This window comes from Ovis canadensis, chromosome 6 (genome assembly GCF_042477335.2).
Source record: "Ovis canadensis isolate MfBH-ARS-UI-01 breed Bighorn chromosome 6, ARS-UI_OviCan_v2, whole genome shotgun sequence".
Classification (NCBI taxonomy): domain Eukaryota; kingdom Metazoa; phylum Chordata; class Mammalia; order Artiodactyla; family Bovidae; genus Ovis; species Ovis canadensis.
In genome coordinates this window covers 122617431-122630571 of record NC_091250.1, presented here as the reverse complement: position 1 = coordinate 122630571, position 13141 = coordinate 122617431, and positions in this window count along the sequence as shown.

Sequence of the window (13141 nt, the reverse complement as noted above, 5' to 3'; positions counted from 1 at the left end):
TACATGCATTTGTTACTATAAAAGAATAAGACGTTATGTTCTGAAATTTTTCAATCTTGTTTTAGGAGAAGTTTATACCTCTAACACTGGTGCTTTGATACATATTCCTGTGTTTGAGCAGTAGATTTAAAATAGTCACTCACAAGGATTTCCCTTTTGGCCTAATGGTAGAGAATATGCCTCCCAGTGCAGAGGATGCAGATTCAGTCCCAGGATGGGGAGCTAAAATCCCACGTGCTGCAGAACAATAAAGGCAGGTATTGGAACTGAGTCCACATGATCTGGAGCTTGTGGATCACAACTAGAGAAGCTCTCACACCACAAGAAAGAGTCCATGCCTCCACGAAGAATCAGGGCAACCAAAAACATAAATAAAATAAAATAAAATTGAGTTTAAATAAAATAGACAATGACAGCTATACGAAATTTTTTTTTAGATGAACATAATTAGAATAGAAACTAATTGCAAACTAGGAACACTTACATAGGAAAAAGAGTCAAATTTTAAAGAAGAATGGCAGGGTTGAAATAACAAAAAATGCTGGTCTTGCTTTACAGAAAATAATGTAAAGAACAAAGTTTGAATGCTTGCATCCTTTTCACCAAGACCTGACACTCCTTTCAAAGCAATGGATGAAAAGGTCTAAGTGTCTTCTACCCTTCAGTCATTTTTCTGATATTTGCAGAATACCTTTGAAAGTTTTACCAAATATGCTGAAATTTATAGTAAACTGCAGGCAAACTTACGTCACTCGCAAATTTTTGACTGAAGAAACATTTTCAAGCCTTTAGAATCAGTCCCAAAAGGCACAGACTGTATTGCAATCTCTAGGATGTATTATTGGTCCATTTTTGCCAAATTTATCCTTAGCTTTAGGATATATATATATATCAATTATTTTCTGTGAAATAAATATTTTAAAATAAAAATTAATAGAAACATACTATTGACTAAGGCAAAGATAGACAAATCTAGCTACAGTGTGCACTGACCACAAATATTTAAAGAAAATCAGTTTTGATACAGTAATTGATAAATCTACATTTATATTACATACTAGGTGGGTCAGTTGGAGAAGGCAATGGCACCCCACTCCAGTACTCTTGCCTGGAAAATCCCATGGACAGAGGAGCCTGTAGGCTGCAGTCCATGGGGTCGTGAAGAGTCTGACACAACTGAGTGACTTCACTTTCACTTTTCACTTTCATGCATTGGAGAAGGAAATGGCAACCTACTCCAGTGTTCTTGCCTGGAGAATCCCAGGGACGGGGGAGCCTGGTGGGCTGCTGCTGTCTATGGGGTCGCACAGAGTTAGACACGACTGAAGTGACTTAGCAGCAGCCGCAGCAGCAGCAGATGGGTCAGCAGCATGCTTACCAGTGCATCAATTTGTAAACATTGGAGCTGTGATATAATCTTATCTCAGTTAACCTTGTGTGTTAATTAAATTAATGTAAATATGTGTAGACTCAAAAAGAATATAATGTTCTTCCTATTCTTATGCGGGCTTCCCTGGTAGCTCAATTGGTAAAGACTCTGCCTGCAATGCAGGAGACCTGGTGCTACCCCTGGGTTGGGAAGATCCCCTGGAGAAGGGCATGGCAACCCTCTCCAGTATTCTTGCCTGGAATCCCCAAGGACAGAGGAGCTTGGTGGGCTTCAGTCCATGGGGTCACAAAGAGTTGGACATGACTGAGCGATTAAGCATGCACATTCTTACGCAACTAAAATGCTCTCAGTGCAAACTGACAAACTATTTAATCATTGGTAAGTGTTGATTAATTGCTTTGTAACAAAGCATAATAGCTTTCACAATCTCTATGTATGAGATGCAGTTTATGTGCTTCTCAGAAGCCCTCTTCCCCAGTCTAAGTGTCACAAGTTTGCCCAGAGAGTGGCAGAATCCAAATAGTTCTCAAATTACAAAATTTTAGTTCTGTTGGTCTCTTGTGCCATTACTCCTGTGTTTGCATTTTGTGTCTTGTTTAAGAAGTCTTTCTCTGCTTAGAAACATACAGGCTTTTTCCTTTGTTGTTGTCTAAATGTTTTACAGTTTCATCTTTCATATTTGATCCTCCTGGAATTGATTTTCATGTATAGGGAGATTTAGGGGTTCAATTTATTTCCCCCTATTGACAACCCAGAGTCCTAGCACCATTTTTTGAGATGTCTCTCCTTTGTCCACTGATTCGCTGCACCAAGTTTCCCCTAAATCAGGTTTCCATATTCGTCAGGGCTGTTGGCGATCCCTTTATTCTGATGGTTGTCAATTTGCCTATGTCTAATGTCGACATCACTTAATTACCCTAACTTTACAGTAATTCATAACATCTGCAGACGAAAGGCCACACAACCCATTTTTCTTCTTTGTCTTGACTATTATTGACCTTAGCACTTCCAATTAGACTTGGGGTTTTAGCTTGTCAAAGTCTATGATATATCCTATTGACATTTTCATTGGAATTACATTACAGCTATAGCTCAATCGGGGGAGATGTAAGACATCTTTATAATATTGAGTCTTCCTATTCATCCGGTCGGCTATTTAGTATCTTTCAAAAGGTTTTTGTAATTTCACCATAATGGGCTTACATAAAGTTTACTGAACTTTTTCCCAAGTGTTTTATGTCTTATGTGCTTAGATGGACAGATAGATAGATAGAGATGGTGTGTGTGTCTGACTATTAAAAATCTAAGATTTTAAAATTACATCTTCAAACTCTGTATATGGCCTTCAACTCATTTTGGCATATGGATTTTGTATTCAGGAAACTTACTAACTTTTTTAATCCTAAAAAATTCTGTCTTTTGATTTTTAAGTTTTTCTATGTAGACAATCATATTATCTGTGTTAATAAAAAGAGTTTTGTTTCTTCCTTTCCAGTCTTTATACACTTTGCTTTATGGTCTTGACTTTCATGCTGGTCAGGACCATCAACACAATATTCAGATATAACTGATGTTCCTATATTCATGGCTTACTCCCAGTGGCTTCTGAGACTCAGGGTAATGCTCCAAATTGTAAGCTGTATTCTGAGGACAGAGAAGTTCATTTCGTTATTTTTTTAAAAAATGTTCATTTCTGTGTGCTTTCTGTATTGACATTCTTTTTAATTGATGTATAGTTTACTTGGGGCTTCCCAGGCAGCTTAGTGGTAAAAGAATCCACCTGCAATGCAGGAGACTCAAGTTCGATCCCTGAATCTGGAAAATCCTCTGGGGAAGGAAGTGGAACCCTCTCCCATATTCTTGCCTGGGAAATCCCATGGACAACAGAGCCTGGTGGACTGCAGCCCATGGGGTCACAAAGGAGTCAGTCATGACTTAGCAACTGAACAACAACAACAGAAAGGGTTTATTTACAGTGCTGCGCCCAATCTCTGTGGTACAGAAAAGCGAATCCATTTTAAACATATACATTCTTTTTTTTTAATATTCTTTTCCATTATGGCTTATCCCAGGAGACTGGATATAGTTCCCTGTGCTATACAGTAAGACCTTATTGTTTATTCATTCCTTATGTAATAGTTTGCATCTACCAAACCCAAATTAAAACTAAAATTTTAAACAGAAACTTGAATAGAAATTAGCCAGTTGTGGGGGAAGAGAATCTCAAGTGTTCAATCAGAAAGCAGAGAGCAAGGAGAGAGGAAGAGCCAGCATGGAACATTCTGAGTGAACTGGCAAACAGAAGAAGAAGAGGAGGGGGCTTCCACCAGCACCCACTCAAGGGAGCAGAGGGCAGGTCATCACACGCTAAAGGAGGCTGATAATATTGTTCCCTACTCCCGTCTTGACTTCTGCAGTTTTCATGAGAACAGTCTCATGAAGAGAGAAGGCAGAGGCTTCTCCAGTTTTAAAGGTAAAGGAAGAAGTTGGCATTCTCCAGGCCAGGCTCCCAGGCTCCAGTGACAGACGGTAAACATCTGCCGTGCAAGGCCAAGATGAACACTGACCAGCTAATGATATGGTCAATAGAAGACCCAGATGGGGAGTTTTAGAGTCACACACATTGTGAGGAATGGAAGGATGGAGATCATGGCTTGGCTCTGACTTCCTTGCAGCATTATTCCCCACCATTTCTCTCCCCAGCACCATTCTTCATCATTGGAACTCCCCAGAGGGACCAAATTATTTCAAACTTCTGAGCTTTGAACAGACCCTTTCTTCCATCTGAATTAAGCTAAATCTATACAACTGAGCTCTTACTGATGTTTTCTAGCTCGGCTTAGATATTGCCATTCTTGGGAAACCTGCCCTTATTTTCCCACTTCTGCAAAGAAAGATCCAATCCTTTTCTACGTTGCTCCATGTGTTTCTTGTATTTCTCTGGTTGCATTTGTTATTTTTTGTATGATCAGTGACTCCTTACCCTCAAAGACTGCGAGTTCCCCAGTAACATAGCATAGCACCATGCACACAGTCACGAGGGCACTATTTATTGAATTTTTGCCATGTTCTGAGGACTGCTCTAAGCACTTTTCAAGCATGACTCCATTCTAGGTGTTCAACCATTTCTTTTTAGGTGGGAGTTGGGAGCGTTTTGCCCAAACCCATAGAGCTCATAAGAGTCAGACCCCAAATCTTCTGACACTGATTCCATCATACCCTACCTTCCTCCAAGTACAAGCATTCAATCTACATGGACTCTGGCCACTTGCTTCTCAGACCTGAGACTCTTTCTTAGCTGCAATGAATTTACAGATATTCAGCTCAGGGCTTGTTGAGCAACAAGCCTCCCTTAGTCAACAAAATCAGCGTCTCTGAGAATAACTACAGAGAGAGGGCTTTGCCACCCCAGGGAGCAAAAGGTGCCTGTAAGTCAGCATTACTCTTCTTAAACAAGAAGTGAAAGGGTTCAGGAGAGACCCCCTGCAAGTTTATGTGCCCTCCAACTACTTCCTTTCCATCTCAACTCTGGAGGCCCATTTGCCCAACTGTCAGGCTGAACAGGCCTGCCAGTCTTGCTATTCTACTGTTTGTGTCCATGTGCGTGGATGTGTGTATATGTGTGCGTGTGTATACACGCGTGCATGTGTTCTTCATGTGTATGAGTGTACCTATGTGTGTTTTCCCCTTGATGAGTTGTTAGACCAGAACACAGCCATCTGTTTTTATACGTAAACAGATTGCCTTCCTTTACCACTGAAATTCAAAGCTGAAGTGACTTAGCTGGCTTGGATACTGGAAACTGTGACTGCAGCGGTCAGATTTCAGGAAGGAACCCTTGGACATTTGCTCTCTCAATGGCAAGGCATATATCAAATTGGAATTGTTTCTGCAAATCCAGGACATACTATAAAGGGAAGAGCATTGCACAGGGGATTAAAAGCACTGACAACTATTACTAATAAGGCTGGGGTTTGTTTGCTTTTTTGCTTCCATATGTATCATGTACCAAGTCAAGGATTAAGCATGTCATGTGGATTCTTCAATTCTTCAAAAACTCAAAACTTGGTGTCACATTCCATGAAACAGAAACCTTACTGTACTGTCCTGTGTGCAAAGAAATGGGAGGAAAAATGGGAGCTGCCCTTTGTCGATTCCTCTAGCATTAGGTATCTTGCTAATGATGGCAATAATGGTGGTAATTATTGAAGGTAATTATTTCACTTATTGGGTACTTCCTAAGTGTCAAGTGCAGTGCCAAGCATTTGGCATTTAATATCTAACTTTAAGACAGCCTCTGGGGTAGGTGTTCGTAAGAGCTACATTTTACACATGAGGAGATTGAAGTATGCAGATGCTAAGAGACTTGCCCAGAGTCAAAAATAATCCAGATGCAATTAAAGGCAAGTTAATTGAACATTCAGGGAAATTGCTGTTATCCAATTAGGGCTTCCCTGGTGGCTCAAACAGTGAAGGATCTGCCTGCAATGTGGGAGACCCAGGTTCAATCCCTGGGTCAGGAAGATCCCCTGTAAAATGGAACAGCAACCCACTCCAGTATTCTTGCTTAGAAAATTCCATGAACAGAGGAGCCTAGCAGCCTACAGTCCTTGCAGTAGCAAAGAATCAGACATGACTGAGTGACTAACACACACACACACACACACGATTAGTGCTCACCAGAAAACTGTGAACCAAGTACTGGAGTTTCCATTTTATGGACAAGAAGGGCAGGTTCCCACTTTATGGACAAGGAGGGAAAGGGGAGAGGATGAGAAAGGATACCATACATACTACTGGTCAGTCACACTCGCGATCTCTCTGGTACACACTCTTTCTCCTGCTTAACTGGAGTTCATTGCCGGGCAAGGTCTAGTCCATCTAAACTCACTCTTGTGGGTCTTCCTTACTCAGATTGTATTCCCCCGTTGCCCCCACAGTTCCTTGCCATGCATTCACTTAATGGATGGTTTTTGAGAACTAGCTTTGCACAAGGCAGGTAGTCCCTGTTATCAGGAAGACCGAGAACATAGGAGGCCACTGCCCTGCGGGTCATTTCACACAAGGACACCACGCCCCACCCGAGGTCTTTGGTTGCCAACACTAGAGCTGCCATCATGTAATTGACTTGGCTGGTCCTCTTTAGTACTGCATGCTGGGGGCAGCAGCACCTTCTCTGCTGGCAGTGGTCTGTGAGAAACCTCTGTTCTCCATCCTTGAAGGCCCAGCCAGTCAGGTTCATCTCAGCCCTTGGAGCTGAATTTACCTATGCACTGTGCTTGGCCCTGGGCTGACTGTTTATTTATTTTTTTTAGCTTTTTAAATCGTAGAATTTTTTAAAAATATACAAAAGTAGAGAGGAATGGATAACAAATCACCATGTACCCATCTCTCTGACCCCACACTCTCGCCTTAAGTCCTTTAAAGCAAATTCCAGATCAAATGCCTTTTTAGTCTATCCATAATTCAGCATACATATCTAACAGAGAAGGACATTAAAAAAAAAAAAGGGAAACTTTTGTAACATGTCATTACCTCTAACAAAATAAACAATGTTTCTCTGATACCATCTGATTCTGGCTCCATATTTTTCTGATTAACCCCAAAATGCCTTTTACAGTGTGCATTTGAATCAAGATCCAAGCAAGGTCTACACATTGCATCTGGTTGATAATTCTCCTGCATGCATGCTCAGTCACTCAGTCCTTCTCAACTCTTTGTGACCCTATGGACTGTAACCCTCCAGGCATGGAATTTCCCAGGCAAGAATACTGGAGTGGGTTGCCATTGCCTGCCCCAGGGGATCTTCCCCACCCAGGGGTCAAACCCACATCTCCTGCATTGCAGGCAGATTTTTTTTTTTTTTAAACCACTGAATCACTGGGGAAGCCCTATATAGTCTTCTAAATCACTTAATCACTTTTAAAAATTAAATTTCTTATTCTGATATAATCATAGGCTCACACGTAGTTGTAAAAATATTATAGAGAGACCCTGTGTACCCCTTCAGTCACTCACTCCTAATGGTGGCACTTTGCAAAATTACAGTAGAATTTCATGCCCAGATAGTGACAATTGGCATTGTCATTGAGTTGACATTTGAAAAAATGTCAGTGTTTCAAAACTCAGAGGTCAATAATGGCTAACAGAGAAAGGCGACTTTTGTTCTTAACTCATTCTCGTCTAACTTTACTTCTTGTGTAGGAAGAAAAGCAGTCTTAAGGAATGCCTTGATGGGGTGCCCTAATACAGACTTGCTTTGCGGTCACATCACCCATTTTTCAAGGGGTTCAGGCCAGCATGAGTGTGGGTAAGCTGGTCTGGTTTTCCCAAGACCCTAATAGTTCCCTAAGAGAACATTCATTGCTAGGAACCCTGGACTCAGAAACAATGTCTGTGTAACCTCAGACACTTCTATTACTCTTCATGATAAATCTTTGGGGATCAACCACAAAAGTGCGTCAGACTGTGAAGCAGTCTTTCGAGCCACTCTCCTAATAGGGCTTATGTTCTCTGCAGCTCAGGCAGGGGGTCTCACAAATTCATACATTTGCTAGTTTGAAGAAGAGATTGCCTAAGGGTGCCTCTGCAGTATTAATGCTCAGTAAGTGACTTTACTGGAAATAAATTTCTGGACAGCCAACCAGAAATCAATGGGCTGCCTTGTGTGCCCCCAATAGTTGCACTTTCTTTTATTTTTCTAAATATAAATTTATTTTAATTGGAAGCTAATTATAATATTGTATTGGTTTTGCCATACATCAACACGAATCAGCCACAGGTATACACGTGTTCCCCATCCTGAACCCCCCTCCCTCCTCCCTCCCCATACTGTCCCTCTGGGTCGTCTCAGTGCACCAGCCCCAAGGAGCCAGTATCATGCATCGAACCTGGACTGGCAATTCGTTTCTGTTTATAATAGCCAGGACATGGATGCACTTTATTTTAAAAGTAATAACAGACCTGCCTTTGGGGTCTCAACGGGGATGTGTGTGTGTGTGTGTGTGTGTGTGTGCGCGCGTGTGTGTGTGTCTGTGTGTCTATGATGGGGCTCAGTTGTAGACATGCACATGGAGGGTATAAAGGAAAGACCTTTTTGCAGCACACTCTATATAGCAAGAACTATGGTAGAAATAGCACATACTTGCCACCTTTAAATCTAGACATTCGCATTTGTGAAACAAAATTTCTCTCTCCATTTTTTACGGTAAGGAGACAGACAGTGTTCTTAAGATCTCCCAGCTGGTGGATACAACTTGGGATTCATATCAAAACCCAGAAAGCAAACTCTCCCATCCTTGAGTTTTCTGTCTTCAGGTTACTGCTCTGCTATGCACTATGAGGGTCATGGAAATTTCTGAAAGAACCAAGGACCTTCGCCTAAAGAAGAGAGAATATTAAGATACATCATAAGCACGGTTTTAACTACTGAAAACCTCTCTTCCATCACACCGCTTACTCATTCATAACACTCATTTCTGGTGGAGTTTTTTTTTTTTTCCTTCTCTTTGTTTACTTGCTTGATTTTTGAATTAATTTTTGCTTATTTGATTTTGGTTTATCTCCCGCAAAGGAACAAAGGAGGGAGTATGTCTGTTTGATTTTTCTCATAAGAGCTCCTAAAGCAGACACTAAGTATGTATGTGTTACATGGATAGATGAATACCTTATGAAGATTAAAAAGACATAGTGAAAAGTGCCTATGTCTGGGATTTACCTGATGCTTAAAAATGGAGTCCACGTCCAGTGACGTGAAGGAAGAAACCTTTCTCGTCTCATGTCCTACCTCTGTCTTGTAAACAATCTTTGCTCCCTTCTCACTATTCTTTCCTGCTGCCTGACAGCTTTATCTGAATCCTGCCTCTGTTTCTTTGGTCACACCAGCCCTCTATCAGCATGCTCTATCCCCACTGTTAAGCCCTCTCCCAGTTACTCTGTCTCCTGACCTCATGTGGTCTTTTAAGATCAGAATGAGGTTCCTAATACACAACCACATCTGAGGACCACTGACTGATTGGTATCTGGTGTCTGTGCAGCTCTAGAAGCATAAGGCTGGAGGGATTTGGGATGCTGGCAGCCAGTGTAAAAGGCATTTGCAATTCTGACCAATTGAAGCTGCATTTCAAGACCTGAGTTAACTCCCCCAACCTTCTCTCTCTGGGTCCAGCTGGAGGCCTCTCTGCTCTGATATCCTGTGTCCCTCAATTTCTCCATATTTCATTTGGCAGCTTCGGAGAAGGCAATGGCACCCCACTCCAGTATTCTTGCCTGGAAAACCCCATGGACGGAGGAGCCTCGTAGGCTGCAGTCCATGGGGTCGTGAAGAGTCGGACACGACTGAAGCGACTTAGCAGCAGAGCAGCGGCATAGTTCACTTTGCACTTCCCAGGTGGCTCAGCCATAAAGAATTCACCTGCCAATGTATGAGACATGGGAGATACGGGTTCCATCCCTGGGTCATGAAGATCCCCTGGAGGAGGACATGGCAACCCACTCCGGTATTCTTGCCTGGAAAACCCCATGGACTGAGGAGCCTGGTGGGCTACAGTCCATGAGGTCACAAAGAGTCAGACATGGCTTAGTGACTAAACAACAACAATAGTTCACCTTGGAAGTTACTTTTGGAATTAGCTCTTTTATTCATTTATCCAGATCTGCAGAGAGCAGGGCATTTGTAAAAGTAGAAAGCATCATGGACCATTGCCTCTCAGTTTGATTTGTTCCTAGGTCTTATAAGCTGATTGATAAGAAAAGTCTTCTGGTAATTACAGGACCCCAGAGTCCTCTCTGCACCCACATCCTATGCAGTCTCATTAAAGAGCAGGAAAAATTGGGAGGAGAGACAATCAAGTATGTTCCTCATAACAAAACTCCACTCCTTCCCAGGGAGCTGGCTCTGCCCGCTCCCTCTTCCTCTCATGCTGGACACTTAACTCATTTACTCAACAAATCTTTTGCAGTTTTTCAGTCACTAAATTATGTCCAACTCTTTGTGACCTCATGTACTGCAGCATCCAAGGCCACCCTGTCCTTTATTATCCCCCAGAGCTTGCTCAAGTTTATGTCCATTGAGCTGGTGTTCTATCTAACCATCTCATACTCTGTCACCTCCTTCAGCTTTTGCCCTCCATCTTTCCCAGTATCCAAGGATGCTGTCTTTTGCAAGGAGTTGGCTCTTTGCATCAGGTGGTCAAAGTATTAGAGCTTCAGCATCCATCCTTCCAATGAATATTCAGAGTTGATTTCCTTTAGGATTGACTGGTTGGACCTCCTTACAGTCCAAGGGATTCTCAAGAGTCTTCTCCAGAACCACAGTTGGAAAGCATCAATTCTCTGGCATTCAGCCTTCTATATGGTCATATATACCTCTCATATATGTCCATGACTATTGGAAAAACCATAGCTTTGACTATACAGACCTTATACACATCTACTTATATGAGCCAAAGGAATGAACAAACTTCTCTAGAGCAGTCTTGACCTCAGAAAAGTTCTGGGGCATTTCCTAATACATATTAGTGAGTCAGGAGCAAATTTAAACAAATCTGACACTTTTTTCAATCTCACCACATTTTTTTTTTTTTGTACAAAAAAAGTATAAGACTAGGGAAAGCTAGGGCTGAGGAAGAGAGTTGTATTAGAGCTGCTATACCCTTTGCTTAAACTATCCAGTTCAACAATTTTAACAGGTATATGTTTTGGTCACCTGATATTTCCCAAGTGCTATGATAATATGCATTTTTATTAAACTAGCAAATATTTGTTGAGGACTTCCAACATGTCAGGGATCATGCTCAATAGGTTCAGTTCAGTTCAGTCACTCAGTCATGCCTGACTCTTTGCGACCCCATGAATCATAGCACGCCAAGGCCTCCCTGTCCTTCACCAACTCCCAGAGTTCACTCAAACTCATATCCATAGAGTGGGTGATGCCATCCAGCCATCTCATCCTCTGTCGTCCCCTTCTCCTCCTGCCCCCAATCCCTCCCAGCATCAAAGTCTTTTCCAATGAGTCAACTCTTCACATGAGGTGGCCAAAGTATTGGAGTTTCAGCTTCAGCATCAGTCCTTCCAATGAACACCCAGGACTGATCTCCTTCAGAATGGACTGGTTGGATCTCCTTGCACTCCAAGGGACTCTCAAGAGTCTTCTTCAACACCACACTTCAAAAGCATCAATTCTTCAATACTCAGCTTTCTTCACAGTCCAACTGTCACATCCATACGTGACCATTGGAAAAACCATAGCCTTGACTAGATGGACCTTAGTCGGCAAAGTAACATCTCTGCTTTTGAATATACTATCTAGGTTGGTCATAACTTTTCTTCCAAGGAGTAAGCGTCTTTTAATTTCATGGCTGCAATCACCATCTGCAGTGATTTTGGAGCCCCCCAAAATAAAGTCTGACACTGTTTCCACTGTTTCCCCATCTATTTCCCATGAAGTAATGGGACCAGATGCCATGATCTTCGTTTTCTGAATGTTTAACTTTAAGCCAACTTTTTCACTCTCCTCTTTCACTCTCATCAAGAGGCTTTTTAGTTCCTCTTCACTTTCTGCCATAAGGATGGTATCATCTGCATATCTGAGTTATTGGTAAACAGAGGTAATTAGAAAGGGCCAACCCACATTCTAACATGTATACTATTATGTAAGAATTGAATCACCAGTCTATGTCTGACGCAGGATACAGCATGCTTGGGGCTGGTGCATGGGGATGACCCAGAGAGATGTTATGGGGAGGGAGGTGGGAGGGGGGTTCATGCTTGGGAACACATGTAAGAATTAAAGATTTTAAAATGTAAAAAATAAAAAAATTAAAAAAAGAAAGAAAAAGAAAATAAAAAAATAGAAAGGGCCAACCCAGAGTTCCCAGGAGAAACGCATTCAACGAACAATCTTGTGAATATCAGGTGAATGGAAAGGCACTTTAAGAAAAAAATCCCTAAGCAAATAAGGATTGTGGTCCAAGAAAAGACCCAGCTAAAATAAGCAGGATGGCATACATTTTTGTACTGGCTGTCTGTCCAGATTTAAATATTGGCATGATCACTTACTTGCTAACTGTTAAAAAGTGGCAATATACTTCTAGCTCTCAGTTTTCTCTTCTGTAAAATGGGATAATGATGTCCACCTTCAAATGTTGTTAGAAGCTTAAAGGAATTGTCTTTAAAACATACTGACACTTGTTAAAATGTTAAAGGAGACTTTATTTAGGTCTATCACAGTAGGTATAAAGACTATCATAGGAAGAGAGATGAGACTCACCTCTGAATACAGCTAGGAATTTACAGCCAGTGATCAGAGGTAGGGCATCACTGGATGGAATATTGCTAAGAGGAAATACAGATGGTAGGGAGATTCTTGCTAAACCGACTTACCGAATTCTTCCTGAAGACAGGCCAGGATGATCAGATATTAAGTGTGTGAAATGAGGCATTTGATTAGGTCTCAAGGGTGATCGTATTAAATATATCAAGGACGAGATGGGATTCTCACTAAACTGGCTTTGCTGAATTCTTGCTAATACTGAACGATGCAGACCCAACAAGGGCAGAAGGCTCAGAGGAGTCAGACTAAAGTTCAGTCAAGGAAAAAGTCTGTCAATTGATATGTAAAAGTGCTTATATCAATATCTGGCTGTCTTAGTCTGCTCAGGCTGCTATTTAAAAAACACCATAGCCTGGGTGTTTTAAACAACAGATATTTATTATCATAGTTCTAGAAGCTGCAAAGCCCAAGATTAATGT